Source organism: Falco biarmicus, chromosome 16 (genome assembly GCF_023638135.1).
Source record: "Falco biarmicus isolate bFalBia1 chromosome 16, bFalBia1.pri, whole genome shotgun sequence".
NCBI lineage: Eukaryota > Metazoa > Chordata > Aves > Falconiformes > Falconidae > Falco > Falco biarmicus.
In genome coordinates this window covers 9,607,256-9,634,754 of record NC_079303.1, presented here as the reverse complement: position 1 = coordinate 9,634,754, position 27,499 = coordinate 9,607,256, and the positions used below count along the sequence as shown (strand labels likewise).

The following is a 27,499-nucleotide window of genomic DNA, read 5'->3' as shown; positions in this document are numbered from 1 at the left end:
TTACCAAAAGCATTTTACTGTAGGGATGAGCAGAGCAGACTCCAGATGTATGGCATGGCGTCGCTGCGCTGGAACTATCACCTTGCCCCCACTGAAATCAGTGGTAAAGCTGCTGCCATAGGGCCAGGAGCCATTACCCCCAGCAGCGCTCTTGTTGATGAGCTGATCAAAGCTCTGCTTCTCATCAGTCACTCGCTGCCCTGATTTTTGCCCTGGTGCTGTTAACTCATTTGATATTCTTGTAATTGTTGAAGCAGCAAGCACTTTGATTTAGGAACCGCACACAGCAGCAAACTCCCTTCAGCAGAACTGATCCGGATTCCTCCGCGGTTGGGATTTCCTGCTCCCATCCCCATCCCCTCCTGGAAGGGCCCTAAGGCAGCCAGCCGTGGCACAGACACGTACCCAGTGCTCCAACACAACAGCTGACACCCAGCGCCTCACCCACCACCCAGCGCCTCACCCACCACTAAGGTTGACAAAACAGATGCTGCCCCATCCAAGGCACAAAGAATAAAGAAGGATCTCTTCTTCTAGACATCTCAAACAGTCACCCTACAAACTGCACAAGGGCTTTTGCTTTTCCTATTTGGAAGGTAAAATACTAGCAAGGGAACTGCAGCAAGCAACCTGCAGGATTTAACATCATATTCCAGGCAAGGGTTTCATCTTCAGCAAGTCTTTCTGAATTAGCAAGTTTGTACTCAATCTTGCAGCCCAAGCCCTCTAAAATAAAAGCTACGGGCAGCCCATATGACTTTAAAGCACCCATTACCTCCTGGGTACTTCACCTCCCAGACTGTTCAGATGCTCAGAAACTGCATTAGCAAATGGAGAGTGCCATTTGCTTTTGCTGTTGTTGTTATTTCGGCCACATTACTGTAACAAAGGCAAATCCAATTGAAAGCTACCTGCCTTAGTCTTGGCATGCCATATTTACTTATCTCTCTCTTCCAGATGCCAGGTAGACAGAGGAGGATGCAAGTTCAGATCAGCAGGGAGATAAAAAAAAAGGAACTTAAAACAACTGGAGGTATTTGAGGAAAGTAAAAGGAAGTAATTGTCAAGTCGTTGTCATTGCTAAGGAGCAAATGGATGACAGCAAGGCAATTAAGAGCCCAAGAAATAAATCCCCCCCTCCCCCAAAAGCAAGCACAGGCAACCTTCCCAGCTCCTTTGCTGGTGAGGGGCACCGGGACAACCTGCACAGCAACGCACAAGGAAAGGGAATTCTTTCTCCAGGGACCTGAGGGCAAGGCTAAAGAAGCAAGGATTTGGTTTCACAGAGACAACCACGACCTTGGGAGAGAAAGCTGCCTCTCACCATTCATGCAGATGCACATCATGTCCCAAGCCCCTTCTCCAGGGACACCGTGGAACATGGCATCCCGTGCAAGGCTTGACTCAGCACTTCAGAGCGGGCTGACCCTTCAGCCACGCTCTACCACCCCACCAAAGTGGGACCTTGCACCAGGCTGAATGCAGCGTCAGCCCAAACAGGGCGAAACCCAAGGCAGGAGGGGTGCTAGGCAGAAGCTGGCTGTTTGTGTCGCTGTGGACCCATGGTCCCTTAAGCTTTTGAAAGCTGAATTGCCCCCCTGGGTGGGGAACGGGTTGCAGTCTCCACTGCAGCACTGCCTCGTGCTACCTGGACACTAACTCTGCTACACACTTGCTTACAGCCTGGGCAACTGTTGAGACCAGTTCAAAATCTTGTTCTGCTTCGCAACTACAAACCCTTAGCAGACTGTTTAAGACCACGTTTCTAAATAAACGTGCCTGGATGACAGAGGGGTTGCATCCCATCTATGCTCTAAAGTTTGTTGTGTTTAGACACAGCTTCAGGCTACAGATTTTCATGAAAACATGACTACATCCTTCATACAACTCCCCTCTCCATTGCAAGGATGGCAGACAGTTGTACGATGGTTCCCCTTCTCTCACACCCCTTTGACAAGCAGTAAATTACAAGCTCTGGCCTTCCAGGTATCGCCACTGGCATCTGAACTGGCACCCGCTGGAACTGAAGCAGCTGCTCATCTCTGATGCTGTTTCAGGCTCTCTGCAAACTCAGGGGCTAACGGTAATACTGCCACAGTGATATCAACCTTAGCTGCCCACAACACCACACTCGGATGTCAGATTTCCTGCATAACCCATCCTAAATCCTGCACTGAATTCCTTGCAGCAGACGACTTGCACAGAAAAGATCCTTGTAGCATGAGGTCACACGGCAAGCCAAGCAGGGAAAGCTCCCGCTGAAACCCTGATATCAAAGGCTGGAAAATAAGGGCCATGACCAGAGAGGAGGGACCGGAGGATGAAGATACAGTCGCAGGAGAAGGGGGTGCCCCTGCACCTGCCCCCCTCAGCTGCCGGTTCGCAGCACTCTGAAATGAGTCGCTTAGCTCCAGGTTCATTTATCACCGGGCCATTTGCCTTGGTCTTCTGCCCCTTTCCTCCCCACACGAGCCATCTTGAAAGTATACTTGGAATAGCTTCTGGGCGCTACAAAGCATCTAACAGGGCTGCGCTGAATTGTAAAGGACTTCATTTCAGTCATGCAATAACTCGCTGTCCTGTCGTATTTCATAGTAATCAATGTGCATTAATTCAGTCTCCACCGAGCATCAGTAATGAATTTCACAAACCTCACAGACTGAACTTGCATTGCCTGAAAACAGTGCACTGCTACAGTGAAAAGAGCAAGACGACAACACGGAATAAGCTGTGCTATGTTTTTATGTGCTTCTTACTTCCTTCTTCCTCCACAATAAACTATTAATAAGCCTGTAGGATGCACAAATGGAAGTATTTCTGTCTGTTGTTTATCTGCCAGTCAGTGCCACAATGGTTTCCAATTCAGCAGAGGCCGTCAGACCGTAATGCAAGAACACGTGGGAACAGGGGCTGGCACAAGAACACCCACGCTGTACAACTGGAGCCATACAACAGAAACGTGCAAATCAGAAGCAGCAAGAGTAACAAATTGGAAATGTTGCCCAGCAGAAAAATTAGCAGTTCATTTATAACACAAGTGCCAATAAACCAAGAGGCACACCAGCTGTTTATTTATTTTCTGACAGTCCAATCACGTGGCACATTCCCAAATGACTGCCAGACAGCAGGAAACTGCTCATTTTCCAAGAAAGGGCTACGTGGCACACAGCATTTCAGCCACCAACAGCTCACATGGCCCTAGTACTTAAGGCTTGGCCACAACTGTACTCCTTTGATTCAGGAGTGACTTCACTGAAGTCAGACTTACCCCAGGGAAGAACAGATTCAAAGCAAGAGAATTATACAAACCAACTCCCCATCAGGAAGACCCGCATCCCAGTTCACTGGGTTACCCACAGTCCCTGTGGATCGTGCAGCATCAGGGATGTAGAGGTTGTTCAAAGGCAGCACTCCTGAGCCTTCCACAATTAACACACAGATACTCTGCAGGCAAGCAACTGCAAGCCCAGCACAGGTGGCTTTACGGAACCATTTCCCGAAGCCTGCCTCTTGGCTAAGGGCTTTGCAAGGTGCTCTGCACCTCCTGACCACGCTGTGGATGCATTTCTAGCTCAGCTACAGCACTCTGGCACTCCGCTGACTCACGCTCCATCAAGTATGAGCCAAAACACTCCGTTTGTACAACATTCTGGTTCTGCTGTACAATCCCCTTGTGCTCCTCACCAAGCAGCCCACATCCCTCCCCCAATGCCCTGCGAGGAGCACAAAACCCAGGTCAGCAGAAACTGCCGTGGTGTCGCTGAAGCTGTGCAGAGGACCTCGCTGGCACAGCTCCCTAATGCCACACACTCACCAGTTCAAGGGCAAGACAAGGGACAAAGTACTGGACATGAGTGCTCCTGGGGGTTCTCTCACCCTACTTCTATTTGGGGTGATGTTCATCTGTTGCTCTGCTGCTTCTCTCTAGCTGAAGAGCAGCAATTTGCCCTTCATGGGAACCGATTTACTTCCACCCCAAAAATGAATGCTCATGAATACTAATAAATCACATTTTAAAGGAAGCAGCGTCCCCTGCAAAGCCTACCTCGGTGAGGTTAAGCTCTTATGTCACTTGGGCAGTATGGAGAACTGCCCTAGGCCAAGGTCATTTTAACCTTCCATACGAATGATGTAAAACCATTTCTCAGTCCCTCCCCAAAGCAACAGATCATTTCACAAGCTCAGGGAGCCAGGGGCCGCAGGGCATTTCCTCTTTAGTTTGCTACAGCCACGCTGTTTGAGGATAGGACAGGGCATTAAACTAAATCTAAGCAGCAAACAGAAGATGAGAGAACAGCTGTGCCCAAAGGGATCCTGCGCCTCTGGCCTGGCGCAGAAGCATCAGCTGGCTCAGAGCTATCCCCTAACCTCGCCTCGCCCACACAGCCACACAAAGAACCCTGCCAAGAGGCAGCAGAGTGCTGCTGGAAAGAGTCAGCCTGGCTGTATGCCCCTGCAATGCTTCCTCCCTTCCATGCCGTGTGCTAAACCCTTCTGCATTAAGAAGCCTCCAGACAACACTGTCACCCCTTCACATCACGGCACCGTGCCAGGCTTGCCAGAGCCACAGCACCGATGTTCCAACCTCCAAGCAAAAGCATGGCACATGGGGCAGGGAATAGGTGCCAGCTGACACAGCAGCCACAGCCACATGCACACAGCCACAGCCACACCAGCGTGACTGCCCAAAGGCTCCGGGGTAAGTGTCTGCCTGCAGATTCTACCTGCCCCTTCAATGCCTGGGTGTGCTCCAGATGTCTCTGTCATCTGCAGCACACCGGCCCCCTGCTGATTAAAGACATCTAGAGCTCAGTGCGGCTGTGCCAGGCTGGCTCCCCGCCACGAGCACATCTTCTCCCCTAGAATCACAGCTGGAGCACAGGCAGGCAAGTATCCTCAGGGGCAGCACAGCGGCAAGGCTGGAACACAGAGGGTATGAAAAAGCATCACCTTCGCTCCAGCCCAGGGTGAGGCAGGGAACTGGTTGCCAGATGGGAAAGAGGAAAGCTCTCTGCATCTATTCACTCCTCTAGTATTTTCTATCATAATTAAGCCCCTAACACTGAGTAGAGAGGTGGGATGGCTAAACATCAACACTCCTCCCGGCCATCTTCCTACTGTCCCACGTGCACCTTCCCCTGCAAACGCCCAGGAAAACACGGGGAGGGAATGCACAGCCCGTCAGTCCCTGCTGCGGTGGCATCGCATGGTGCTGCCAGCCAGGATGTGACCAGCCGCAGGCTGCCTGACCACAGCCTAGAGCAAACCTTGCAGCACGGCACGGGCTATAACCAGTGTGCAAGGAAAGTGCCGGCTTCAGACAGAACGTTCCACTGTCTCACTGCTGTGTCCAACGTGATACACATCCCAGTGACTCCAGTTTTCAAAAGTGGTGGTCCTCACTCTGATCAGGCTCAACTTCACGTCCTCCAAACAACAGGTCAATTTTAAATAGGCTTTTGTATTTATAATTATCAGAGCAAACCCATAACCATACAGCAACGGACAGATATTAGCAGTGCCGCAAAACCCACAGCAGACGCCCTGTTCTGAACCCAGCCCCGCAGGTTCGCCTCCCGCTGAAGGCACCTGTCTCTTGGGACCTCCAGTCTCACCTTGTTCTCATTGGGGGTGAAAACGATGTGGAAAGTCACAAGCATGCCAGGCGGTACTTTGCGGCACACGGCATGGTGGCTGATCAACTTGAAATAAGGTGACCTCTCCAAGGTGACCTTCAGCAGCTGAGGAACCTGCAGAAAAGGTAAGAAAGTATGATTTTGCAGCTTGTGGAAACAGGAGCAGAAGAGACCTGCCAACAGCCTTCCTTAACCACCTTTCCAAAGCACTTTTAGCTCTGGAGGTACGTGCACATAATACACAAGAGTCAACATTAATCCCTTCTGCCTGGGCAAAATAGCTCAAGGCCAGAGGCAGCAGGGCAATGAAGGAAGGGCCAAGCAGGGAAGACACCAGCAGCACCGAGATATAATATCTGAATCAAGCCACCCGTGTATTCAACAGGCCCAAAGAACCTGCCGGCTTCTGCCCATACACATCCAGGCAGTCATGCCCCTAGAAGGGGACTGTGTTGTCTGAAAGCCAAACAGTACGTGTTAATCCTGGGGGAAGAAATGCACTTTAACGTGCTGGGTTTGAGCAGGGCACTCAAGCTGCAGTGCTAGAGTCATGCATGCAGACCAGCAAGAGGAGGAGACCACACATACTGTGGCCTCACTGGGAATAAAAGCAAGCCTGAAGAGCAAAAGGAGGAACATGGGAAGACAAAGCGACAACCCCACAAACAGAGGATGGCTAGGAAAATTCACAGGGAGCTGTAAAGAAGCAAGGGAGAAGCACAATACGCTACAAGGAAAGGCTGATGCAGAGGATGAGAGCCAGCAACTTGGCAAAGTGATGGAAAGCCAGGCAACCCCCCAGGCTGTGGCTATCAACTATGGGCTCCAAAGGCATCTTCTGCCTCGAGATACATGACCGGCACTGACTGCCGCTGGAGTCTCAGTTTTAAAAGCCAACCTCTGCTCTCCGGAGGCTCCTGCTGCCTGTGACCGTAGCCAGGCAGCTGCCAGCGCAGGCAAGCCAGATCCCTGGGGATCCCTGCCCACCCCCAGCAGTCCCTGCAGGCACCCTGCTGCACGGTTCTGCCCTCTGGGACACCACCAGCACACAGACAGCACGCAGGCATTTCTCGACCCCTGAGCACCAAATCTCAAAGTCTAAAGCAGGTGATTTGGACTCACGGGCAGCTTCACTGACAAACAACAACCCCACAGGAGGCTTGGAAAAAATGGAGGCTTGTTCTGCACCACCCACCCGAGCCTGGTAACCCATGGCCCAGGCAGTCCTGAACTCTCCAAACGCCCTTGGAACCCAGCAATGTCCTGGGGCAGCGGGTTCCAGGAGCCAGTTTCACAGCGCACACAAGCAGTTTGGTCACCAAGTCCCTTAGGAGAGGAGCACGTGTGGCTAAGACCTTCAGCAAAAGCCACCCAGAACACCTGAGGGTGCTGAGGAACAGCCTGAAGACAGAAAAGCAATTGTACAACACAGGTGAGAGCAGTAAGTATATAGCGAAGCACTTCTGTAGTTGCACCATTACAGAGCCTCTATTTGGAATACATTTTGCTGTCAGCTGGATTTTTAGGGGGCAAACAACTTCAGGCTGCCATGCAGTATAAGATTCAGAAGAATCTGGGAAACCAGCGCGAAAACTCTGAGACAGAGCACAACACTGCTCTTCTCCAGGACATTGCCAAAAGCCAACAAAATTAGAATAGAACACCCTCTCAGGATTATCATCTCTACCTTTCTGTATTTAGAACATACCAAGGATTTTCCTTAGAGCTAATCCTACTTTTACACCCACGCTCTCCAATGGCTGAGGTCTTACCGGCTTCAAAACTAGTTCGGTTTGGAAAAATCCCACATTCACACACTGCCTCCCCCTTTACAGGGCACGTAAACCCCAAGGTGCAGCTGGACAAGTTTATTATTCCTTACTGGGAAGGGCAGAAATGTTATGCAGATGTTCTTTTCCACCTGAGGAAGCATGAACAGAGCAAATCAACTGTTTGCCTGTTGGCTGGTACTTGGCAAAGATAACCATTTTGAGGTGCTGCATGGATAATGGAGCAGCTGAAGCCAAAAGACTCAGTGGGAACGAAGCAGAGAGTAGGAAGAGAGAAACTGAGGCACATTTTAATTGGGAAGAAGATACCTACAGCAAGGGGTGCCCAAACCCCAGTGTAGACCACACCAGTGGCATTCCCTGGGTGCAGGCACCCATGCCACACCTTATCCACGTTCCCAAGTTAAATGCCAGACCAGGAATGGTGCAGTACTCTCCAGGAATAACTGAGGGACCACACACGCATCCTTCCCAGCCAAAGGGTCTTCCCTTTTCACCCACATCCCTGTCAAAACCTGTTCTCTCAGGAAATACTTGGACTTCTCCCGCTGTCCTTCCACTCGCTGCCTTGGCAGCTTTTTTTTGTTGTCCACCTGTTTGTCCCCCCCAGCAGGTAAATCTGGAAATCTGGGCGGAATTCACCGGCTCTTGCGCACACTTCCATCTTCCCATCCCACCCTCCCCTCACACATACCTCTTATTCCTCATTACAAAAGAGTATCCTTAATTACACCTCTCTTCCTGACCTTTCTCTGCTGCCAGTGCACTTACTGCTACAGATCAAGAGAAACCCTTGCGTGTAGGAAAGTGCGCAGTGAGAGAACACCGAGCTCAGCTCCTTTCCTCCCTCTGCCTTCGCCCACCAGCTTGCTCTTGGCACATGCCTCATTCCAGCAAATGTTTCCCCAACTGAAATTCAAAAGGTCTCAATTTCCCTCTTTACAGTGGAACAAAACTGCTGACATTTTCCAACTTTTCCATTTGCAGCTTTCTTGGGAAATCTCAAAATGATCAGGTTTTTCAAGCAAAGGTGGAGACCTCCGAGGGCACTTGACTCTGAACGTGCTGTGGCTCTCCAAAGGGGAAGCAGAGCGTCACATTGCCTCAGAAAAACCTGAGCAGAACCCAATTAAGCTTAGCAGGAGCCTGAAGCGGCACCTAAAGGCCTCCCACTGCTTCTGCTACATCAGTCTGTTTCCACTGCTGTTTCAAACCACCTTTCCTGAAGCGCTGTTACCACTAATTATAACTTACTCCAGCATAAAGCGGAGAAGACTCAACCCCCGAGCTCTGACAGCCCGTTCAGCTCTCTGTGCAGCTCACCCAGAGGCAGAGCTGCCCTGTGGAAACCAAGATTAACCACGGAGCCACCAGGACGCGGTGCACACTCGAGGGAAAGCACGAGGGCAGGGAAGAACTGTACAGCCCTCAACATTCCCAGCCATCCAGGGCTTTCAGGGAGAAGGATGCTGACTAGAAAAGCTCCTTTCGGTTAGGGACTACCAACACACAGCCAAAACCAGGGCGAGAAACCTCAGCATGGCAAGATTTCCACCATCTTGCAAAATAAAGGTGGCGAGACATTTTACTCCGGATGTGCTGTGCTGCAGCAGGTGACTGGCTGTGCTGTGCACCGCGCGGATGACACTGCTCTCCAGTTCCAGCACAGGGTTAAACTTCCACATCCCAGCACTTACCTTGTCCTCGTTCCTCAGAGTCAGTGGCACTTCATAGACCTCATCGGGGATGTAGCTCTGGAATACCACCTCTGACGGGAAAGGCTGGAACGAGCGCTGTCTCGGGGAAGGTGCCGAGAACTGCAGATGCAAAACAGAGTTTCAGCCGCTGGGAGAAAGATTCATCAATCAGAGAATACTACATCGGTCCCCAGTGAAGTACAGTCTCCCGGTGAGTACGCCTGCCCAGCTCACGCCAGGGGAACGGCAGCTCACCCACCTGTGCTCTGAGCAGATCAAATGTTTCTGGGCCACACTGAGCAGGCTCAAGCGAGCAGCTCTTTTGCTGGCCGTTTCTCCAGGTTTCCTGCTCCAAAAGGCAAGGCAGCGCTTACCTCCGGCAGAGCCCTGGGCTAACACGGTCACACCGCTCCAGAGCACTTACTGCGAGAGCCGTAAGCACTCGTGCAGCAAGTGAAAGCCAAGCATTTACAGGAGACTCCACGGGAAACAGTTTGGGGATTATCTTTACCCTGAGACAGTGACCAAGTCCAACCCATCCTCAAATCTCTTTTTTGATACACAGCCTAGAAACCATGAGGAAGAGAAGACAGGCCAAAAAGGAACACCGCCGTTAAGAAAGCAACAGATGAGGTGATAAGGTTCAGCTCCTTCCCCAGCACTACTGCGCAACTTGAATAGGGCTGGACTTGGCATCTCCTTTTCCCATGAGCTTTCAACGGATGCTTCATTACAGTCCATTATTGCCACGTCAGTTAATACCACTACAGAAGCGTGCCTGACGACACACAGAAACAGCAAACGCTTACGGCGCAGAGGCATTACTTGGAGAAAATCCCTCCCTGCTTTGTCTCCCCCCTTCCAGCTGAACTCTTCGCACTCACAAGACACAGGCACGTCTCCTGCTTCTGCACAGGAGTCAGGGTCGTGCTGAAGCCAGCAGCCACAGCACACGGCCAGTTCTGTGTGCGCTCGTCCGAGGCGTTCCCAACCTCACGTGCTGTCTAAGGCAATCCCCAACCAATTTGTTACAGGTCTCTTGCTGGCACTTTTCCACTCAACAGCCTACCTCAGTCATCTACCCACTTGGAACGTGCGTTCTACTAAGCAGATGTGTAAGAAGAGCAGCTTTCAACGTACATGTAAGCAAACACTGATCCAGATAAAGCACACCCGCTCCCCTCTGCCCAGCGCCATTCCCCTGTGTACCTGGCAGCCTGCAAAATCTAACACCCTGTAAGGGTCCCACTCGTCGTTCCAACCCAAAGCATTCATGCAATTGCTTGAGCTACACCTTGAAGAGTTACCGTAGGCCCTCAGCCCTCAAAGACCAACGCTGCCACCATTGAGGCCATCCGATGACCCCAAGCGTTTGACAGAGACTACACCAGACCAAGGGCTGCCTATTTCAGCAGGAGGGTGGGAAATTGCAAGCTTGCATTCTTGTGTCCCCCCCCAGCCTTTCTCCAGGATCATGCTTTAGCCACAGTAGCTCGTCTCCAGCAAAAGCCACCAACTTCAGCAGAGGTGATTTATATGGGCTTAGTGCAGGCCAGGACTTCAACAGCTCACTGGGGGAAAACATTTCACCTTTCCCCCAGCAGAAGGAACGCCACCACCACCAGCAGCAGTTTGAAACGACAAACTGCCACCAAAGTATTTAGATAAGCTGGAGGCAAGCCTGTCACAAGCATAGGCCCACTTCAAATGTCACGTCAAACAGCAAGGAAAAGGGCAAGAAAAGGCTACCTTATGACGGGAGGCTTCGCTCACGTCGAGAAGCTGGGTAATCTGGGGCCGCCGCATCTCCCGAGTGCTGGCCAGCCTCTGCTTGGTGCTAAGAGTCATCTCCTTCAGGAAGGCAGAGGGAGTCAGCTGAAATGCAAAACACCAGCAAGAGCTACAGAAATGCCTTCATTCAGAAAGGCTTTTCTTGTGCAAGAGCCACTGATGAATAATTTGTGATCACAGCCACTAGGATAGTCCTGGAAGTCCCATAATTACCCGCTGAAATATTTAACATCAGTAAATTAATGATAGAGAGCGGAATACACACGCTCCAACCAAGTGGCTCTGTCCCAGTAGCTTCTCCTTTGTGATTTGATGTGACATGTTGGGGGATTTGGCTCTTCAGGCATTTGTTTCCTCTTCAGATTTGCTGGATTGAGCCAGTGACCTTTGAAGAAGGTCGGGAGGAGTTACCAGCAACCCCCTAACTCCATCCTTGCACAACGCTTACAACCACCACACGTGTGGAGACGTCACTGCTGGGTGAGTCAGAGGAAAGCAGAGAAGCAGTGTTGTGCCAAAACTGAGGTGGAGAGGAATGGCTCCAGGTTTTAGTTATCTCTTTTGAATTAGCACTTGTTTTCTCTGTTCTGGCCTCCGAGACCTCTCCACAGAAGTATGCAGAGAGATCTCCTCGACAGAGCCTCAGCGCCAGGTCGCCTTCAGTCAGGTGAGCTCTGGTCAGCAAAGGACATCTGAGGATGGGGAGGAGGAACTGCCCTGACTCTGCTGCTGTCTGCAGCGCTGGGTCTGTGCTCCACAGGGGATACGGGACAGAACAACTGTTTTGGAACCTGTTCCATCTGGGACCAGCCATACCTCTCGAAACCTTCAGGCAGAGTTTGAGCAGCCCACCACATGCCCAGCTGCCTGGAGGGCAGGTATGGTCAGAGCAGCGCTGGCAAGCATCCCGACGTGACAAAACATTGCTGCCCACACAAAGGGGACAGAACGAAGCACACGCTCATGCTTCAGCTATTCCGGTGCAATGCCCGGTACGTCCATTTAAATTGGCTCCGGTGGCACATCCAGACAGACTCTGGGCTTGCCCTGAAGCAGCACACAGTCCATCCCCTACTGCACCATGATCGCCACCTCCGACAGAAGCACGGCAGCAGAGAGACGGGGAGGTGGTGTCCAGCTTCACAGTGCGGCCAGACAACAGGAGGGGCAGGTAGAGGAAGGACGTGGGGGCAGTTTCCAGCCTTACACAGCTCCTACCTGGCCGCAGCAGGTACTTACAGCTGCAGGCTTCTCCGTCTCTCTGACTAGCTTCGGATTACGAGGCACTACCACTTGGCTCGGGAATCCACCAGCCATCCTGGAGGACCCCGTGAACCAGCAGGGCTTTCCAGTGGCCATGCCTCAGTTGACCTGCAAGGAACAACAACAGGACTTTGAAAATCCAGAATGCCCTTCATGGCAGACCCAAAGGAGACAGCTGTGTCTCCGGGTTGTGGCATCCTTCATAACTGCGGCCTCCCCACCCTGTCTCATAATTAGACCATGTTGAAGCAGAAGAGTGAAGATTGATAGAAGTAAAACCCCACAACAAACATTCCCTGAGCCAAAACAGCCTTTCACAAGCCACATGCACACATCAGAGCCTGCTGGCATTTCTCACCTTCTCCCTCCAACTTCCATCTATTTTGGAACTATTTACTGGAATTTTTATCCAAATCTCGATTAATACCCAAACTGTCCTTTATTACTCTTCAAAAGTTTTTCGGTGGGAACAAAAGAGAAATGTCACTTCACTGCTTCATTTTGCAAAAGCAGCTGACCCGATGCGACTCTGCGCCTGACCCTACTAAGTGCTCAGAGTATTAGGAACAACCTTAAAGCCGGGGATCGCTGCTGCCCCGAGCATCAAAATCAGACCGCTCTCCTACTTTGCAAACCGAATGCCCACCCTTTGTGCAAGGAGGTTGGTGATGGTTTTAACTAATGGAGCACAGAGCTCAGTACTCTGATTATCAACTATGGTTTCTCAAAGCTAATTTGGTTAACTTGCAAAAATGATCCAGCAAACAGGACTCCTTCCAGGCATGAAATTGCCACAGTGACCAAGAGCCTTTCTCCATGGAGAACGAGGGCCCCTTTTTTCACTTATTAACACCCAAACTCAAGGCTCCCTACAGGCGTTCGAAGCTGTAACAGCAGAAAGAAAAGCATGAAACCATTCAAGCTGCATGAGCAATTAGCTCAAATATAAACGCAACGTTAGTGAAAGCAGGGCCACTTAAGGCTATCCTCACGGCAGCTCTTCTCCAGCATCCTCATCCTGCAGGCCACATGGGTCAACAGGTCCATGGGCCATTCTTTTTCTACCACCAGCCTGCTGACGACCTCTCCATCTGCATCTCAAAAAGTGCGGGTGCAAGAAAGGGAAAGAGGAGAAAACACCCCCAGAAAGCAGGTCTCAAGCATCGACAAAAATCAAAGAGAGGTATGTACAGCACTTACTAAGCACTACTTTGGACTAGAAATCATTTCCCCTCCCTTTCTGGCTAACTGGACCAAGGGACGGATGGATTTGCCCACTTCTTATTTTATGGGACTTGAAAGACCCAGCTCTACCCTAACACTTTTTGACATCCCAAAATTAAGCAAAAACTCACAGATCCCAGCTTCAGGTAAATTCATCCAGACACTGCAGACAAGCTACTCATTTCTTTAAGGAGTACAGAAAAACCTCCATGCTGACTTACAAAGCAAGAACTTAATTCCTATTTTGCTTGCCTGGGGAGGACCCCAAGCACATCAACGCAAAAGAGAACAGGCAAATCACCGTGTTGCCACAGCTCCAACAATGCCTTTGGGGTGTCCTCTGTTGTTGCACCTGGTGAGTAGCCACCTAATGAGCTTGTTCCAATTAACCGTGCACACATCTACACACACGCCAGCTGAGGACATCCAACTTACAAGGCCATCTCGGCTGCCAGGGAGCTTCACGCATTTTCAGCGCAGCATACGACATAAACAAACGCTTCCCATGAGACTCGCGGCCACAAGCAAACCAAATGAGCACATCTGCTCAGCAGGGAACCAGGAACCCTCCGCTGGAAAACCAGCATACATTATCTGGGGCTTTACAGTCCGGTCAGGGAAGATAAAAGCTGGCTCTCCAGCCAGCTAGCTTGCGGCAACTCACTCCAACACGTCTCCCACATGGTGTCCAGCCACAAATCTGAGCAGGAACTGCAGAGCTCAGATATGACACCCCGGTGCGCTCCAGGCTCCAAGACAGAAGCGCTCTAAAGAAAGGGAACCGGACGCTGGGTGATGCTTCCTGCCTCAGAAGGCAGAACTCCAAGACAGACGTCAAGGTGAGACCCATCAGGGCTCTCATGCTTGGCCCCAGATGCACTCACCGGGCTGCCACCACGTGCTCCTGCCCACCGCTCCCCCACCTCAGAAGCAATGCCAGAGCCTCCCTGGCTCGGCACAGAAGTGACTCCTGCCTGCTGCAGGCAAGCAGCACAGCTGGAGCCAGGCTTCACACTCAGAGGACTTGACAAAGCAGCCACAGGTGCTTAGCAAGGGAAACCACTAGCTGCAAAGTGCCTTCATGGAGCTGCATGGCAGAAGCCACATGGAACCTGTGCAAAGCCTGCAAGCACCGCAGCATCCAACGCTGGCATCTCAGCCTGCTCTCAAACCCAAGCACCCTGCTCCCACACTCAGCTGCGTCCCTGCCATTGAACTCCTCTGGTTTTCCAGCCCAAACCTTTCCGCCCTCCCAGGGAGATGGAGAGGGCCAAATCCATTCCTCAGCCCTGCTCGTCAGCCCAGACAAGATTGTTATCGATTTGTTAATAAGTTAAGATTGATTGACTTTATTTGATTGATTAATTGATTTTATAAAATCATTTAATAAAATTAAAATATAGAAGGATAAGAAAAAAAATCTTATAAGAAACTTATAGCTGCACAGTAAAAGCTGCTATGAGATCTTCCGTACGTCCTGTACCAAGGCTAGAAGAAGGGGCTGGAACCATTGTTAAAACTTAGGTAATAACTTTAGGGTTGAAAGGTTTCTTTGTATTTAACCAGTCTTCTGTATGCAGAGGTGTACTGAAATGTCAGAATATGAGATGAATGGGAACTGGGGAGAGTCGACTGGAACAGCTTGTGGTTACCTGCCAAGAAACTGTGAACTTCAGTAAAAGGTAATTCCGGCAGGGGGAGATCGCGACCACCGACTCATACACCACCTACCCAAATTGCACCCCAGACCCATTTGTAGACCTTTCTAAGCTCTACTGCACAGAATCGGATATGGGAGGAGAGTATGTTAATGATTTACGTGAAATGTTATGATTATGCATGAATAATTAATGAATATGTATGAATAAGTTCTATATATGGAATCTGATTTTGGGACCTGGCGTGCGTTGATCGTGAGAGGACTCGCTCACGCACCCGGCCGTTAATAAAGAAGTGTCTGCTTATCTACATCACATTGGTGTCGATAAGTTCTTCATTCCGAGATTTCGGTAACAAGATCACTTCCAGATCTCCTAGCAATGCTGCCTCCAGAAAGCAAGTGAGAAAAAGCTTGATCTGCAGGCTAGCAGCTAGGATGCTTGAGAGCTAAGGAAAACCCTTGGCTGGGGGGGCTCTGCTCCCTGGGTTACAAAGTCTTTTAGCTAATGACTCATGTGCAGCACATAAGGAGCCTCTGGAGAAAAAAATCAAAAAGATCAGGACAATCTTCAAGGTGACAGAAAAGGATCCGTTTCATGATGTGGGCTCACAGCTACTACAGAGATTCCTTGAGTCAGGTTAGGCAGAAAAGAAGGGTCTGCACAGGATCATCCTGCTCCCAGGCGAGTGTTTTGGCCATGAGCTACATTAAGGATAAATAAAAGCACCTCTTCTCCTTAGGGCAGCAGTATTAACCTCTGAACACTGCCTGGCTCACGATACGGGCTAGGGACGTACAGCCAAAGTATCTGCAGGCACAAGGCAGGGCTTCACGTCTTGAAAAGTCAGAAAGCTCAACCAACGCAGGCACAGAGTGGCCCTTCAGCACCCGTGAGCTTGGCAAAAGCTGTGCTGAGGAACACTTTGACGAGAGCACTTAGATATGGCCCTAAAGCATCCAAATCCCTTTGTGTGCATGTCCAACAGCTTCCCTCTATAAATGAAACTGAACCGCTCTCTGATGGTACTGTGCTCAAACAAGACAGGAAATTAAGAACAAACAGCAAAATCCTTAATGCCCACTAGGAGAAAAAGGGCAGTTTGACGGAAAGGCACAGCTCTGTCCATACAGATCCTGCAGCTGTCACCATGCCATGTGCCAGTGCTCCTGTTTCGAAGGACCCCACGTCACTCGTGCTGCAGCACCAGCACCAGCCTCTGAGCCGGTCTGACACCAGCCGATTGCTCTCCAGGCAGAGGCTGGGGATGGACCCGCACACTGCGCTGCAACACACTACACCCAGCTTTTCTGGTAGGAGCACAGACTGGTGGCTCAGTCTTGCTTTGGCATACACAATAAATCCTCTTCTTGCTTCCGCAAAGATAAACCATCTCTCTCTGGAGCAACTGCTTAATTTGCTTTTCTATTACACTTTGCTGGAAGAGCAAGACAAGGAGATCCGTTAAAAGTGAGAATCAGGATGCTATTGAACAATTTTGTTCAGTTAGACCATCTTGCCCTGTTCAGGCTTCAGTAGCATCATCACATCTCTTGCTTAGAAATCACCTGCTTACCTATAATTACCATATCAACAGCATCTCAAGGAAGCCAGGAAAGGAGAAGCAGATTTTCCAAGACTACTCTTTTGCCCCTCCAGCCCGCTGCTAAGTGGTTGAGTGCTTTCTAAATCAAGCCTTGCTACGCAGGAAGCCTCACCTGTCACCTTTATATTCCAGTCCACCTCTAATTTATCACTTTGATTCTGCCATCCTGCAATTTATTACAAAAGCTCTACCATAGCCGAGATAATTAATAGGAGCCTCATGTTATACCTTCCTGTTAATTTCTTTCAATAAACTTCAGCTGCCAGCTGACAGTGACAGCAACCAAGCTCACTTCCAAGGGTCTGCTTGGAGATTCCCTAGCCTCACGTACCATCATTTACAGTAACTCTGGTTCCTGCCTAAGTATTTACAGTACTATTGTCCCTTTCCAGGCTGCCTCACCCAGCATTTGATCTCGGCTACCCTAGCTTTGCAGATTTGCAACTCCCTCTTTATTTACTCTTTTCCTGGCACCTGGATCGCATTTCATAGAATCATTTAGGTTGGAAAAGACCCTTCGGATTGAGCCCAACTATAAACCTAACATTGCCAAGTCCACCACTAAACCATGTCCCTAAGCACCACGTCTATGTGCCTTTTCAATACTTCCAGGAACAGTGACTCAACCGCTTCCCTGGGCAGCATGAAAAAGCATAAGACCAGTAATCTCCATTCTGATGATCTGCAAGAATTTGTTAATCCACCCTTTAAGTGCACACCAAGATGGAACAAGGGACACTGCCAGCAGCCCTAAACACCACTCACTCCCCTTGTTTCTGCACCATCTCTTAGTTTCTGCACCATCAACTCGCAGCGCACAGCACAGGCTGCACGGTGTTCACGTATACCCACCAGCTGCCTTCACCTGCCAGGACCCTGAGAGCTCGGGCATCAGCCCAGTTGTCCAAAATGCTCCTACGAGCCTTAATCCAACCCAAAGTGTTAGAACCTCAGTCTTCAAAACTTCCTCAGTGAAAAGTTACATATATTCATGCCCAGTTGTCACACAGGAGTTTCTACCTCTGGCAGAGCATAAACATTAACTCAGTTTGAAGACACCAGAGTGGAGGCAGGGAAACGACCAAAAGCAGAAACACAACCCCCCAAGCCGGCCTGGGCTGGCTCCAGCCTTCTGCCTGCTTCTCCAGCACACACACACACATTACTGGCTGCCAGAAGAGTAAATATTCTGCATTTTCTGGATTGCTGCTGTAATACTACAGCACTGGCTGCGACCCCAAGGTGTTACAGAGGAAGCTTTGGCTTCACCACCAAGTTACTGCTCATCCTTCAGTGAAGGGGTGAGGCTGGACAGCCTGTTAAGAATCATCTGCTCCCTCCTGGAGCGCTCTAGCCTCTGCATTTTCTCTAGATGTATACACAAATTGCTTTTTCTCAGAAAGTCACCTATGGATTTAAAATGCAAGGAAAGCAGTGAGCTTTGCAGTCACTTCTACCTGGGCCATCTGTCCGATTTTTCATCGCGAGCCTTCACAGCATTTTGTAGACAGAGCAAGAACAACTCATCTCACCCCTCATTTACAGACGGGGCAACACAGGGAGAAAGCAAGATGAGGAGGGCGAGAGCAGCAGCAGCTAAGCAGGCAGCTTCCACCCCCTCCACGGTTAACCCAGTCCGGATGCAGGCACACCGACACCCCGTGGGAATGGGAAGCAAGGAAGAACCGAGTTTTCTTTCGGGGAGCAAAGCTCGCTCCCTGTCCGGCTCGGGAGGGGAGGAGAAGGGGCTCCAACTGCCGGTGCCTGACAAGGGATGTCTGCAGCCTCCAGGTGCCTCAGGAGCCCCCCCCCTCCCTCCACAGGCAGCCACATCCCCCAAACCCTCCCCCCCTTGCAGGGACACAGACCCCGCCGGAAGATGGGCACAACGTCCTGCCGGGAGGCGTTTGGCAGGAGCCGTGTCACCCCGGCCCAGGCACAGCCCTGCCTCTGTGTCCCCGCTCCGAGCTGCCCCCAGCTCCGCTCCCAAGCCCTCCCACCCGCAGGTGGCCCCGGCACCGAAAGCCACCCGCCACCTCACCGGCGGGGCCGCAGGGACACCCGCGCACTCCGCGCACTCCCGGTCGGCGCTGACAGCCAGCCCCTTGTCCTGGCTGCCACTTCAACGGGGACAGTGGCTAATGCAGGGGCAGTGGCTGATGCCACCGCGGCAACGGCAGGGACAGTGGCCGATGCCACCGTGGCAACGGCAGGGGCAGTGGCCGATGCCACCGTGGCAACGGCAGGGACGCGGAGAGGCACAGCAGAGGGCTGCAGGGATGCTCAGCACCCAGCCGGCTCCCACCCAGCCTCTGCCAGCCCAGGGGGACCCACAAACAGGAGCCCAGCTGTGCCCAGCTACCACACCAGCTCACGGCTTCAGCAGGGAGCTCCCACTTACCCCTGCCCCAGGGCAACTGGAACCAGCCGCGCTTCCCTGCACTTGCTGGGCACAGGCACTGCAGGTGCCTGGCTAGCACAGCCTGCTCTCCAAGCACCAACAGCAGCTCAGGGAACGCGTGCAACGCCCACAGCAAGCATGCAGCCACACTGCCTCCAACACACCCTCCCAGCTTCAGCACAGCCACAGCCCTGCCCGTCTCAGCACAAAACACGGCGGCAGCCCTTAGAGAAATTCATGGCAGGACCCACAGGGTTTCCCCCGGGGCTAAGAAAGCAAGCCAGCACTCCAGACTCATCATCCAAGAGCCACACGCCATCTGGAAACACCCACTATGACAACAGATCCTAAAAATCAAGCCACACAACCCACAGAGGTGCCAGCACTGCCCTCAGAAGGGACCAGCTGCTCTTCTGGCCTGCTCACTTTGGGATAACTTGGAGCCCAGCTCAAGCAGCTCACCTGCTGCGCTGCCACCGCGCCCCTCGCAGCCTGCCTGCGGCAGGGCTCTCGGCGCAGGCTCACACCCGGGCACAAACCAGCACAACTGACCTGTCCTCGGGGAAGCACCGCAGCCAGCAAACCCTGCTAAGCACAGCATCACACACAGCTCTCAACTCTTGACAGAGCCCACAGGTGCCCTTACGCCCTCGCTGAGGAGCTCGGGCACCAGGCACACCGGTGGTCCATTCAGACAGATGCACTTCACCTGGGCGCCTCTGCCCTGCCCTTGTGCAGGGTCTGACACAGGGCTCGAGGGAGGTCACTGCTTGCTGAGTGTTGTTTGAATCCCTCACGTTCCTTTCAAGGACACAGAGGCTCCTCCAGCTAGGAGGACAGAACTGCTTCTTTGGCTGGTGAGACCACAGGGGAAACATGGAGCTGCGTAAGATGGCAAATGAGAGCACTTCCAAATCAGACAGCTGGAGACTTATTCCCACTTCAGAGTGAGCATCGCTGGTATTTCATCAAGAAGCCAAGCAGGACACCTCAAAGCCTGAGCCTTGGGCATATGCCATGGGATCGCAGAGTGTGAAATAATCATCCAAAAAGAATTTGTGTTGTATATTAGTCTTCCCCATACTTCCTTCTCAAAAAGGCTTCTGCCCAAGTAACTGGACCTCAGAAGGCCCACAGCCATTATCGCACTGCACCTGGGAACACGAGCATTGCAATCCTGGGTAACTGCAGCCCTTCAGGCAAGGCTCAGCCTGGCACAGGAAAGGGACACGGGGCCACGTCTGATCCTCAGCACAGTCTTTTCCAAGGACTGAGCAACAAAACACGAAGGCATGCAATAAAAAGGCACCCCGATGTGCAGCACATCACCCTCCGGTGCCTTGCACAGCCAGGGCTCACCCTCCTCCCTCCGGACTTTGATCTCAGAGTTACACGCTACCCGTGGGCCACTTCACTTTTAGCCTGTGCTCCCTGCACTGCCACCGAGATGAGCCAGTCATTACTTGGCAGAGGCAAACGCAGGGCAGGGAAGCAGGGAAGGCAGGACCCACCATTCTTCCCAGCCAGCGCCTTCCTTCGTCAGCCTCCGATCACAGGTCAGCTTGCTCACCCCCATTTTACCACGTGGACATTGCAATAGGGTTAGTTCACTCTGTTTTCTCGTATAGGTTAAGACCCATCGGGATCTTAGAGTTTTCTGCACAAAGTTTAGCCAGTTTATTTTTTTTTCTTAGACAGGTTCAACCTAAAGTAAAGCAGAGTTCACAGTACAAGAGAAGCCTGGGACAGGGGAGTTCAAGCGTGCTGGACAGAGAGAAACATGCTCAGTTTTGGGGGGCTTTTTTTTTGTTTGTTTGTTTTTTTAATGCATACACCTTGACTTCAAAGCCTTTTTCTCCTTTGCTCCTCTTCCCACATCCCAACTCTCACATGTAATGGAGGCAAATCTCTATCTGCTGTTGCCAGACCCTGGGCTGGACATACCCACGCCCATCAACTGGAGGGCAACTACACCAGCGCACCCACAGCAGCACAGCTTGTCGCTGTGGAAATCCCAACTTACAGCACTGAAGAGGTCATCGCTCGGCAAGAGCACGCCAAGATGGTCTGCAGGAGCTACTTCCAGCCACCCAGGCTAGAGAAGCACAGCACCCAGAGGGCCCCAGCTCAGACAGGCTCTTCAGCCTCCCTGCAGTGCCTGTCACTGGAGGGAGAGCGTGGGTCCCCCTTGCACAACCCGCTCCCAGCCCCACGGGAGGCAAACTCCCTTTGCCAGGGCCTTTAAACACCCAGACAAAAACCCTGGCAGGCAGCAGGGAAGAGATGATGCAGCCCCGTGCAAGGGGAGCTGCAGAGACCCTGGTGATCCAGCAGAAGGGGACCCACGCTCTCTGCTAAAGGCAGCTTGATTTGATTCGCTCGTGTTTTGCACGCAAAGCCCTTGGGGTGCTCCAGCATTTTGCAAAACACGCACGTTCTGCCAAAGCTGCTTCATTTCTGGGGGCAGGGAAGGTGAACAGTGCAGACTATTCTTTTTTTCTAGCTCACGGGGACTTTGAGGGATAGGAATACACTGCATTCCCAGAGAGCAGGCTGGGGAGATGGCACGGCTGGTGTGTGCTGTCAGCCAGCCTGCTGGCAGACGACAAGAGGGAGGCCACAGCCAGCTGGTCTTGCAGCTTTTTCACCAGAGCCACGGCTCCTGATGGCTACAGACACCAGACAGCCCTGCCAAGCTGCCATTTTCGAGCAGCCACGGACCTGAAGTTACAGTCGGTATGGGTGCCCACACTTGGCAAGCCTACACACATGGTTCAGGATGCCCTGCAGGATGTAGAAGACTGCAGCCACCGCTTTCTGACCCAGTTCTGGGCTTCGCCATGCTTGGAGATGGAAATGTAAGGCAGACCACCCCTGTCACAGAGCTGGACGCCCAGACACACAGGCGGAGCTGAGACAGGGAAGGGGAAGGACAACCAAGTCTCTTCCAGGCTTCTTCCCCGGGACAGGGCTTAGCCACCTCCCCTGGGGGAGACGCACACTTTCAGGAAGAGCCCAGAGGCTGAAAATCACAGCACCATCCAAGCTCACGACCATGGACTTGGGGGTACAGGGTTTATATCACTGCCCCCTCTCCGTTCTGTTCCTGGGGTCCTACACAGCCAGCTCTGCTCCCGCAGGGACCAAGCCCCTCCTCCCCTGCCAACACCCCCCCCGCCCCAGCAGCTCACCTCTGCTCTCCTTCACAGCATCCAGCTGCCACCATCCAGTTCAGCTGGGAGCCATCCCTCCCGGTTCACACTTGGCTCCCAGCTGGCTGCCTGCGCTCCTGACAGACACATGCCCAGCAGCACAGGCTGCAGCTAGTCCCAAGGAAGCAGACAGGGGATCACACTCGTGCACAGCGCAGCGCACAAGCGAGCCACCCTGCTCCATCCTAGCGGGGTCTGACCAAACCAGGCTGGTGGCCCTGCTCTCTTTTAGAGGCACAGAGAACTTGGTTCATGCAGGGAGCTGCTCCACCCAGGCTGAAAATCCTTCCCCCCAGCCCCGGGGAAACACTGTTTACACAGCTCTTCTCCTCCTGCAGAAACAAAGGAGCCTACAGCCGCGGGCAAGAGCAGGCACCTTGCATTATTAACCTCTCCTTTGCTGCAGCGTTAGAAGGACACAGAGCACCGTCAGCCAGCACCCCCCAGAAGCCCTGCTGCGGGCTCCGAGGTCAACCCTGACAGCACAGGCACTCTCCAGCTTCTGAACACCAAAACCCCTGCACAGGGTCTGAAACAGGCACATCAGAAGCACCTTTCCTGTCATCATTGCTGCACCCACGCCATCAAACCCACAGAATAACTGGACACGGCTGCTGTCTTGCAGAGGACACAGAGCTGCAGCAAAGGCAAAGAGCTGCAGTGAGGATCCAGGGAGGGGGGGGAAGTGCTGCCACAGGCAGCTTATACGAGGGGGTGCAGAAGGAGCCTTCACTACCCCCATTTTAACCCATGGAGGAAGAACTCCAGCGCTCGGTTCAAGAAAGGACTGACTGCAACACTCAATCATTTTAGATGCTACCAAAACATCCTCTAACAAATAACTGCAGTCAGATCACTTACCCACTGACACCTGATGAAGTCCCAAATAGGCAGCTCAGTCTTCTTGAGCCAGAACAGGCTTCGTATTTGTTTCCTGATGAGAAAGAAGGAAAATCAAGGTGGCTCCTTTTGTCCGTGTTTCCCCTGCCGCGTTCTGAGCAATGCAGTCCCACACTGTAGGGGAGAACAACGATTTCATTTTGGTTTTGGTAGCACAGACCTGAACGCACAACCCTGGCTTTGCTGTCCCCCTTTTTATACCCATGCTGGGAACCCATTTCGTTTTCTCACTTTGTTTAGTTTACATCTCACTTCCAAACTCTGAACTGCTTCTCTACTTCTTCTCTGAAGCAAGACAGCATTTCAAATGCCTGCATTTTTGAGACATTAACTGTGCAGTTACTTGCAGAGTAAGTTGTTCTCCTCCCATTGCTTTTTTAAAACAAAGCAAAATCTTTGGCCCTAACAAGTGTGATGCCTCCTAGCTTTTCTTTTTCCTTAATACTATGATACCCTTTAATGCAGACAGCTGTCTCTGTGTGCATGCAGAAGAAAATTTACAAGCCTCAAGAAGTTAATCACAGTTCAAGGGGAATCTCTGACATGGAAGTCAACAAGGCAGTATCCAAGGCTGCGACTGCCAGAAGACAGTGCCACAGAAGGATGGATAGATTCCGGATAGAGGTTCAGACCTGACTCTGCAAGGTATCGGCACAACATCTCAACCTAGACAAGAAAGGGTACAGCTGTCAAGGACACCCATATCTATGCAGTTACAGGATCGGTCAAGTAGTTGTTCCTGGGGCTGACGCTGCCTTAACCCCAGCCCTCTTGGCCTCCTGTTTCCTCTGGCAGCTAAGAGCCATCTAAGCCCCCACGACACCGAGGACAGAACCATGCTGCAGTACCACCACGCTGTAGGAGCGGGGCTTAGTGGTCTGTCACAGATGCAGAGCAGGAGCAGTCCCTCCTCCCTCACACCCAGCTCTTCTCCTCAGCTAGCAGGGTCCTGCCAGGGCATCTCCCATCCCGCCCCATACTGCGGGGCACCACAGGCTGGGGACTACCAGCCCCTCCTCTCCTCCACCCGACATACCCGACCTCCCTCAGAGCCTAAGCACATGGCAGCTCTCTACTGCTTGGCATCACGTGCATTTAAAACCATGGCAATACCCAAGCACCCACGGCCCAGCAAGATCCTCCCACGGTCGGCTCCAGAGACCACGTTAAACGCCACAGACGGTCCTTCCTCCAACTTCTCCAGGCCAAGAAAAAACCCACACGGCCTTAACCCAGTCCACAACAGCTGGGTTGGCATTTGCAGCTTCTGGCACCACTTGGCAGTTCCATTTGCAGTAGGACTGCTCTCCTCGGCTTCACAGCAAGCTGGTCATCCACAGCCCCAGCCGATCCTAACCTCTCCTGCAAGGCACTTTCAAACACCAGCATCTGCTTCTGTGATCTGAAGCAAGCGAGAGGGAAAAATCAGACAACACAGTGGGACACAGGGAAGGGACAATCCCAGCCCATGACACATGTTTCAGCCTGAGCCCACAGGAGCACCTGGCACCATCACAGCAGCTACAAAGCACCATCGGGTGTTCAGAAGCGGTGCTGTGAAAGGAGTAGCTTCTTTTATTTGTCACTTGTGAAGCGCTGAAGGGACAAGCTCATCTCCTGGCTGCTGCCGGGCCAGCTGGCGCAGCTCCCTGCAGCACACAGGGCTGCGCTAAGAGGTGCTGGGGCACTCGGCAGGCGCCACCGCTGCTGTGCAAGGAAGTTAACCTGAAGCAGGCACCAAGGAAATAAAAGCAAAGCTGAATGTGGCCTCACCTGCTCTGGGCAGTTGCCTTCACAGGCCCAACACAACCACAAAGGCACACTTTGAACTCAAGCAAAATCCCAAAGCAATTGCCGGTTTGCTCAGGGAGGGACTGCTGGGTTACCTTTTGCTTAGACAAATATTTGACTGCATTTGTAGCGGAAAGTCTTTTGCCAAAAAGACACAGTTTTGTTAACGAGCAGCCACGCAGAGGCTGCCCTGCGCTGGAACCCGGGCCAGGGCTTTCTGATTTTTAAACAGGGCACCTAGTGCATCCCTTAAAAGAGCCTCTGGTCTCTGCCACGGAGGCGCTGTCAGACTCTACAGCTTTTAGGGGATCAAGGTCTCCGTGCTGACTCCCAGCACATCACGTTTTGGCAGTGGCAGCACAAGGGCAGGTTTTCATTTTCCATATAGAGACTGTTGAAGCTGAACTGCTGAAATGAGCTCCCCGGGTTCTTCCTTTGAACCTCTTCCCACCCTTCACACGTCCCAAGAGCTCTCATGAACCGAAGAGCCAGCAGCAAAAGCAGCCCCTGCAGATCTGCAGGAGCGGGCTGGAAACTAGGACCACGCGTGGCAATCAGTTAGCTGAGGGGAATGTGCTGGGGCTTGTCTAGACAACAATTAACATGATGAGGCATGTTTGCAGAGCACAGGGGAGTGGGAGACGGAAGGCGCCAAGGAAAGGTAACACCTTGTGGTTAATTGCTGGTAGTTAACCACCAATCAGGGATTGCCTAGTATGCAATGCTTAGCTTCAAGAACCAATTAGTTTAAAACGCGCAGCTTCTGAAAGTGTATAAAAACGCGTGCTTCTGTACAATAAATTGACATTTGCTTGCATCAAGCTGTGTCCCGTCTCTTCATTCGCCGCAGAGCAACCTCAAAACCATTTGTGGGTCTCTAAGACCAGGAAAGACCGACTGAGTCAGCTACTAGTAAGCAACAAGTTACAGGGTTTTTTCCGCACCACCTCACACTGCATTGTGCCCTGGGAAGCAAAGACACCATTCCGAAAAGCAAACCCCCACCTGCCTCCTGCTCAACTCGTGCCTGAGACAGGCTTCAGGGGGTGACCTTGGGCAAGGCCAACTGCACAGAGCTGTTCCGAGTGATGGTGGCATTACTCCCCTCTCTTCCGAGAGGGAATGCATCTGTCGGAGCCCGACGATGCTGCCACGGCCTCAAGCTGCAGCCAGGCCTGTGCTGGGCCTTCACTGCTCTCAGCCCTGACCCTCACCCATGGACGTGACGGCCCAGTAGAACTGCAGACCTGCCCATCCCTATGGACCGGCCTGGTGATCTGCACTCTTGGCGCACTCTGCTTACTGTCCCCAGAACTGTCCCCAGAACTCTTCTGCTCTTCTTGGTGAGGGCCTGTGGGGCTGATCCCTGGCCTGTGTGGTCACAGACCCTGCCAGCCTTGCTGTGGCTCTTGCTTTGCCCTTCCTCTGCAGGACAGCCTACCCCTGATGTGCCCTCGCAGATACTGCTGTGTACGTAACACTTCCATCTTTACCCCTAAGAGCTACATCAGTATTACAGTCGCCTACTACTGTGACCATAGAAGGAACATCAAAACCCAGCCAAATAATTTCAGAAATACAGCCAAGAAAAAAGTAGTCAAAATCAACAACATGAAAAGAAGTATAAAGAAAGAACAAAGGTTACAAAAGAAAAACCACCACAATAACCTAAACAAAATAAAGCTCACCTTTGTTCTTAATCTGCCGATTTCATTGACCATTTCAGAATACCTGTTCTTCACTTCTCCCTGCAAATTAGGCTGGGACAGTCCCCCTCTCTCCTCATACACCCTTAGTTCCTTCGTAGCTCTGCTCAGCAGCCTCTTCAACCTGCACTGCAAACTAGTCATGAAAACAATGAAGCAAAGGAACAAAACTGGACTTTTTCACATACTCTCATGTAAACAGCACAGACACCGCTTGCTTTATCTTTAATGTACTTGACACACCAGGAATCACCAGGAAAAAACAGTATTCCTGTGCCACATACACTTGGAGAGTCCAGATTTCACCTGAAAAGAGGAATGAAAGACTCCCTTCTTCCCAGGAGAACTGCAGGGCAACCTGCATCTGCAGTTGTTTTGGCAGCTATTGAAAACTAGGGGCTGGTGTACAGAAGTACCTTGCAAGAACTAACACGAGGCTGGCATCTGCTCACAGTTAGGTACACCTATTTTTACACTAAAGTTTAATAAAACATGACTTCTACGCAGGGATACCTCTTCACCACGCTAAAAAGCCGTACCTCTTACAGTCTTTCTGCAGCGGAGGTTTATTTTCTTTTCTTGGTCCAGACATAGTTCAGCTGGGCGTTTCAACTCTACCAGCTTCTTCACTTCCTTTCTTTCACTCTCACACTTTCAAAAGAGAAAAGAAAGATGTATCACACACACAGAGCACGGGAAAAATACCTACGTACAGTCTGTGCATCTAGCGCTCTCCACAGAGAAGCTGCTGGACGTCTCTATCTGTTAGCCACGTCCCACAGAATGCCATGGGACGGAATTCCTGAGGATATTCCATCCCTTCA

General features: G+C 51.8%; 1 long non-coding RNA gene and 1 pseudogene across 1 annotated transcript; both read right to left on the bottom strand.

Annotated features, from left to right (window-relative positions):
* LOC130159863 (hydrocephalus-inducing protein homolog) overlaps positions 1–11,235 on the bottom strand; it is a 98,425-nt pseudogene extending 87,190 nt beyond the window's left edge.
* Positions 11,236–11,696: 461 nt separating this feature from the next.
* LOC130159641 (uncharacterized) lies at positions 11,697–25,410 on the bottom strand. The gene is made up of 3 exons (XR_008825807.1): positions 24,292–25,410; positions 23,140–23,292; positions 11,697–12,285 (listed from the first exon to the last, which is right to left on the bottom strand). It is a non-coding gene; the product is annotated as an uncharacterized LOC130159641 (long non-coding RNA).
* Positions 25,411–27,499: the final 2,089 nt, after the last annotated feature.